The sequence below is a fragment of the Aedes aegypti genome, unplaced genomic scaffold (assembly GCF_002204515.2).
Source record: "Aedes aegypti strain LVP_AGWG unplaced genomic scaffold, AaegL5.0 Primary Assembly AGWG_AaegL5_hic_scaff_1624_PBJ_arrow, whole genome shotgun sequence".
Taxonomy (NCBI): Eukaryota; Metazoa; Arthropoda; class Insecta; order Diptera; family Culicidae; genus Aedes; species Aedes aegypti.
In genome coordinates, this window is record NW_018735078.1 from 27426 (window position 1) to 34997 (window position 7572).

Sequence of the window (7572 nt, forward strand, 5' to 3'; positions counted from 1 at the left end):
TTTGTTATATGTTATCTTTGTAATTATTGTACCAGTGTCTCAAAATACATTATTTTTTCATGGATTCCGTCGATCATGGTATCAAACATGCGATAAAATTACTTTTTATTCAATTCAATTTGTTTCATTACAAAATTATGGTGTAACAATTACGAGCCCCACTGAACATTGTTCTTTAAAGGAATCGTTTAAGATGATACATTATCTAACTATATTTAGAAACTAATGCTTTTTACTTCAGTCATCGGGAAAATGGAAATCTGACATCACTAACGTACAATATACCTTTCAATATTATTTTTAATGTAACTAATCAAACTTTGTTTAAAATGGCTGAATGACTGGGAGTTTTTAATCTCTTCAGGAAGTTGATTGAATAAGCTTGGCCCCAAATTCAGAAACCTTCTTCTTCCAGTCTCTGTCCTGAAACTAGTCCGTTGTAATAGGTGGGCGTAACGTGTTTGGTGTTGATGAACTGCCGCATTGAATGACCAATTATGATGAAAATTTGAATTATTCAATATTTTAAACACTGTTGTACATATTGGCATGGTGAGAAGACCTCTTATTGGCAAAATGTTATGCTCCGACATTGTATAAAGCTCATTCGTGGGATTTAAAAACGGTAATTTGAAAATAGCTTTAATACACCTGTTTTGTTGAACTTGGATTTCCTTTAGATATACATTATACGATGAGCCCCAGCTTGCAATACCATATTGATATCTGCTATGCAAAAATGCATAATAAACTTAAAGCAGCACGTGTTTCGGCACATATCTTGATAGTTTCCACTATACTCCACACAACGATGAACAGCTGGCTACCAACTCTCTTACATGGACATCCCATCGTAATTTGTCGTCGATGTGTACGCCTAGATATTTGAAACTAGATACTTCCTCAACAATTTCTCCATTTATATGCAGAACAGGATGTGACGAAATGTGGCTATCTTTGGCGCCGAAAACCATTATCTTCGTTTTCTTCAGGTACAGTGATAGAAGATTGTTCTCAAGATATTTCATCATTCGGTGCAGGTCATTTGACATATTTCAATACATGTCGGGAACTGAGTTGCATTTATAAGAAATTGCAGTGTCGTCAGCGAACAATCTTGGTTGACCTACCATTGGGAGCTTGGCAACATCATTTACGTAGATTAAAAATAGTAGGGGTCCAAGGTTGCTTCCCTGTGGGACGCCAGTGCGGTACATACTGTGCGTTCTGCCAATTATTACTTTTCGCTGCCTGCCGAGTAAATAACTACTCAGAAGGTTATTGGCGATCCCACGAATTCCATAGTTTTCAAGCTTTTTTATGAGTATTGAGTGGTTAATGGTATCGAAAGCCTTAGACTAGTCCAAGAACATGACCGCGGCAACCATTTTTTTATCCATTTAAAGCGCAATATCATCCACCAATTCCAAGATTGCCACTTCAGTTGATGAGCCTTGCCGAAACCCAAATTGCCGTTCATAAAGCTGGTTTGTACATTCAAGAAAACTGAATAATCGTGCATACAGCAATTTTTCAAACACCTTGTTCATCGATGGTAGCACTGAGATGGGTCTGTAGTTGGTTGGGTTTTTAGGATCACCTCCTTTAAAGATTGGATGTACAATCGCTTTTTTCAAACAGTCCGGATAGATTCCAGAACACATGCTGTCATTGAAGCAAGAACATATTATTTCGGAGAGAGACACACTATGTAGTTTGAGTGCGCGTATAAATAAAATAGACCTAGCTGATACCTCCATTGTTCTGAACTTATTTATATCACCGTCTGATGAAAGGCTGCTTGCAGTATTTTCTCCGATGGATGAGAAGAAGTTGTTGAAGACATTTGCAATTTCTTTGGAGTCACTAATTTGGCGGCCGTCCACTTCTAACTTGTATTGCTTATCTATACCAGCACGTTTTCCCAAAAGTTCATTAATTCTGCTCCATAGTTGCTTGGCGTTATTTACCGAGAATATCCGTTGATAGTAAGAAGACTTGGCACGTCTCTTGGCTTCAGTAAGCTTTTTATTCGCATGGGTTAGAAGATCTTTGATATGCTGGTTCTGCCGGTCCCGTTTCAACCTTTGAAAAAGATTGTTTGAGATTTTTTCCAGCTTCCAGATATCAAAATTGAACCATGGACAGTAGTTCGCCTTCAATTTTACCTGGATTGTATAAGTCTTCTTAAAACGCTGTGTTAGTTGCGCATACCGCTCCGTGATTGCGGAAAGGCGTTCGTTTGGAGAAAGTGATGTGAAATCGTTTGTATTGAGAAACGATTGGAAATGAGAATTTACTTCCCGATAGTTGATTGATGTTTTCATTAGGATCTTATCGACCTTCTCAATCGTAGTCTTGAAATGGGTCAATACAATGCAGTGGTCACTAAGGCCACAGTCCAGAAGGCAGTTCGTTACACAGTCAGAAATGTCTGCATGACAAACAACATGATCAAGAATATTGTTGCTCACGGGACGGGTGCTAAAGGTGTTTGCTACTATCATGTTGTACGAGGCTAGTAGTTGTAAATATTTTTGAGCACCACGCAATTCTGCATTATTGATAGCGAGATTCATGTCACCAATGATGAAGCTGGGGATCCTCGCGTCCATTGAAGATATCACGTTTTCCACAAAAGACAGAAACTGGTTTTCATCGTATCTTGGTGGACGATAGATGGCATGTATCATTACGCTAGTCTTTGCGATACCTACATCAACCGCTATGTGATGCATTCCTTCGTCCATTGAAACTGATTTCAATTCGAATTTCAAACCGTTTCTAACAAATACTGCGAGACCACCGGATAACGATCTCCTACACGAATACATACTTTGGAATCCTGGAATGTTGTAATACTTTGACCTTTCTTCTTTGATCCAAGTCTCTCCAACCACAAGCACATCAACAGCAATAGGAAGGTTTTGTAGAAAAATACATAGGGAATCAAATTTCTACATTCGATTCATACCACGGATGTTAATCTGCATAAGAGTGAGCCCCGATGCATTATTGATGGTATTACAAATACTATGACAATGATTCTTCGCGTGATTGATTGGATGCATCGTATTTGAAGGGCATGATATGACAGATTGGTTGATATATTCATTACTGTTGTGCTTCGGAGATCAGCTTATGTAGATCACATCGAGATCGGACTTTGATCGGCTTGGAATTTTCATCAAATTTAACGAAGATGACTCCGTTTCGGTCCGGCCAAATAAAGCGGTATTTCAGCAATGGTTGTTGCATTTTAAGCGTACGAAATATCTCCATAGTAAGGGGAGATAAATCATCTCTGATGAAAACCTTATTTTGCCAGCCGTATGGCCAACGAACACCATTCAGCATCGATACAGCCAGTGGACCGAATTGCTTTTTCTTAGAAATAAGGTTTTCCTTTGCGTTGGGATTAGCAAAAGTTATTCTTATCGGGTTGTTGTCAGCCTGTGTGGACGGCAATCTGTTACATGAAACAATCGAGCTGGTTGCTTCCCTGTATCCAAAAGTTTGGCACGTTAATTCAACTAACGATTTGGTATCCTCGTTAGGCAAACGGGGTATTCCCAACACAACAGCATTGCAGGATAATTCAGATCGTCGCTGCATATCCAAATCAATTTCCTGTTTGTGAACTGTTTTGGTCACTGTATCAGTTCGCATAGTAAGAGCCGCGAAAGATTTTTTCAAAATGTCATTCTCAGCCCTTAGCTTCTCAACCTCAGAACTAAGCTTAACAATTTGTTCGATAGCATCAAAAAACAGTAGACGTGAATTTCCGTTTCACCATATAAAACTGTTGTAAACTGTTTTCTTTCGTGGGTCTATTTGTGGAACAAACAGGCTGTTCCCTTTGCACTAGAAATTTCTTCCTTTTGCCACATATAATGTTCAACTGGTGAACTTTAAAACATTAGTTATTGGAACGACGAAGATAGGTGCATAGTTATTCTTAACTACCGAAATTCTTAATTTATTAAATTGGAACTTAAACTACTGACTACACAAAACACAACAAATAACGTATCGCTAGGACAGCCCGAGTAAAGGTTACGCTCCCGATGATGATGGAGGATAGATCAACACTGTCTCGGACAGAGTGTATGATCGAAGCCAACAGTGTAGCTATAGCATGCAATGATCCCTCTCTCATCTATGCTAGTCATAGTTGACGTAGATGTGGTTGATATATTTTGCGAACATCGTCTCACACAGGAAGATCAGTCCTATCCATGTGTTAACTGACCGCTCGCCGATTGATGGAGCGCGATGAGTGCCCACGTTGGTAGTGGACATTCGATCCAACCATAGATAAACGGACCTGATATCCAACATCCTGCCCTCCGCAGAAATAACTATTTCTGAACCTCGACGACTGCTGAAGAACGCCTCGACGAGTGGTGACGAAGATCTCGTAGATGATGAACATGCAAAGAACGAATCAAACGGTAGGCCTTTCCTACAGAGTAAGATGAAATGGACAGGTCCTATACCTGGACCCTCTGGATAGAGAGCCTTGTACGATTAACATTCGCCAACTTCGTCCAAACCTTGCTGGAGTCTTTCGGTAGCAATCCGTTGGTTGTTGCAGTCCTCGACAGTGTTGATTAGGTTCAGGACATGCAAAAAAATAAGACCCGGAAGCCTGAATCGAATTGGTGGTTTAACTTGGAAAGGTCCTTACCTGGACCCTTCGCTTTAAGGGCCTTGAATTCCATGTACCGTCGTTGGGGGTGACAATGGGTCAAAAAGGGATATGTGCGATTTATTTTTTGAATAACTATCGCAATTTAACTCCAATAAACTTCAAATTTGGTGTGTATGTACTTTGATGGTAAATTAACAACTGTGAAAAACATTAAAGACAAATGTTTATTCACAGCGGCACCACAAGTGAATGAAAAATGACCCAATCTCACCCCATAGAGGGGGTGACATTGGGTCACTGTAATTGAAATAACTTGTTTTTGAGAATATGATTTCAAAATCATTCACAACTGAAAAATATTGACAAAAAACGATGCAAACAAGACAAAAAGATATCTAAGATGTTTTACAAGTATGATAAACCCACTTAAAAGAAAGATTATACTGAAAATTGAAGAGCTATGAGAAAAAATATGTAAACCCAACATTTATCGTCAAATTTACATAAATTTTCTTGGTTTTTCCCTCGAATTGTCGTCAAAGTTTCATCCCCATTGCTATAAAGCCCATTAAGTTTCCCCAAAGGTGTACTGAAACAGTGATTATTTTAAACCTTCGCAAATAGTTAAATTTCAGTGCGACATTCCACGATCAATAATTTTCAGGCAGAAATTGACGTCATAATCCCAGTATTTCAGCGATCCAACTCATTTGTACTTCCGTGAGATGTGTCTATAATATGAAAACACTGATGAATAATCAAATTTAGAAAAAAAAACACCATTTTGATAAAAATTTACGATGCTGCTGCGCACGAAACACAGTTGCTGGTTTGAAAAGTTGTCAAAATGCGTTGTATTGTCATTCAATGCACGGAATACTCAATTAGACTTGTTTGATGTTTCAGAGATGCTGTATTTAGAAAGAATAAACACATCTTAATGAAAAAAGAGAACAACCGGCACCGTAAAATGTCAAAAAAGTGGACTTGGAATTTCATTTACTATCGTTCTTGCTTGACCCAATCTCACCCCCATTTTCAATGTTTTAGACATCGTACCGAAACAAAATGATTTTTTGTGGGAAAATCAAACAGATTCCGGGAAATACCTGTGATGTGTAATGAAAAGACTTTCAACATTCTACTAATACAACGATAGAGGCTAGAGTACATGCGTGATACTTTGTACAGGAGAAATTTGATGTTGTAAATTTTATCTAGTTTCAACATGCCAGTTTATTGATGTAGTAAACAAAAACTACTATTTCTAAAAATGTTTATTGTTATGAATTATGTGCAATAATATGTTCCCTAACATATGAATTATTAATTTTAGTAATATCAGCGTTATTAGCTGAAATATTTCACAAAACATATTTTTCCGTTTTGACCCAATCTCACCCCCTAGACCCATTGTCACCCCCATCGACGGTATATACGCTGTTGATCGGCACGCTGAAGCCGATGGTGCCAAGTTCATCAGGAGGAAAAATGTTTAGCCAGACTGCGAGGGCGATTCGTTAATGGGGGATGATTGATTATCATTCGACGGTGGGACCGGTAAGACACAAATTTTGGCTACCGGGCGAGTGAGCAGACCAGAGCCGGTCTGTAGCGTTACGACGCGGACGACGCCGTCTCGTCCGGGATGGAGTTTGTGGATTCGAGCGATGGGCCAACGCATTGGCGCTTGATTTTCGTCTACGATGACAACTACTTGATCTTCCTTCAGCTCTACTGGTGGTTTGATCCATTTGCTGCGGGGTTGCAGCGCTTGCAAATATTCAACGTGCCAGCGTTTCCAGACATCCTGAAGCATCTTCTGGATCTGCTGCCATTGATGGAGACGGTTCATCGGAATCGAGTCGTAGTCAACGTCTGGAACGCACTGTAGCGAGGTTCCAACGAGAAAGTGACCCGGCGTGAGGGCCTGGAGATCTGACGGATCGTCGGATAGTTTCGTTAACGGACGAGAGTTTAAACATCCTTCAATTTGGACCAAAAGCGTCTCCATGTCGTCGAAGGCTAATTTTCGGTCACCCAAAACATGAACAAAGTGCTTCTGCGCTGACTTGATCGCCGCTTCCCATAATCCCCCGAAATGGGATCCACGCGGAGGATTGAAGTGCCAGCGGATTCCGGAACTCGAACACTCATCAGCAACGGCATGCCGGAACTCTTCGGCGCTCAACAGCTTTCGCAGCTCATTGGCGGCACCAACGAAGTTTTTGCCGTTGTCGGTGTAGACTTCTGCGCACAAACCACGACGAGAAACAAAACGACGAAAGGCTTGGAGAAACTTGGCCGTGCTCAGGTCCACTACAAGCTCTAAGTGAACAGCCTTTGTGCTGAAGCATACAAATACCGAAACGTAGGCCTTAGGTGGTGCGTCTCTACGATGGCGTGGCTTGAGGTAGATCGGACCCCAAAAGTCGATCCCGACTATGGAGAATGGCCGTGAAGCGGTGATCCGTTGTGATGGAAGTTCGGCCATGAACTGTTCGATCGCTTTTGGCTTTGCCCGGAAACACGTGACGCAGTTGTGAACAATCCGCCGAGTAGTATTTCTACCACCCAAGATCCAAAATCGCAGCCGGAGAGAGTTGGTGAGGAGCTGCACTGCTGCATGAAGAAGACGTTCATGCTGACACCGAACAAGAAGTTCAGTGAACGGGTGTGAACCTGGCAGCAGGATCTGATGACGGGATTCGAAAGGTTGTGCCGAACGGTCGAGACGTCCTCCGATGCGGAGAACATCGTCAACGATTGGATGAAACCAACGAAGTCGAGAGTGTGATGAGATAGTTTGTTTTCCTCTGACAGCCTTCAATTCCACCGCAAAGCTGTCCTTCTGTACCAAACGAACAAGAGTTAGCTCAGCGCTGAGAATCTCGTCGGTATATAGTGCGCGTACTATT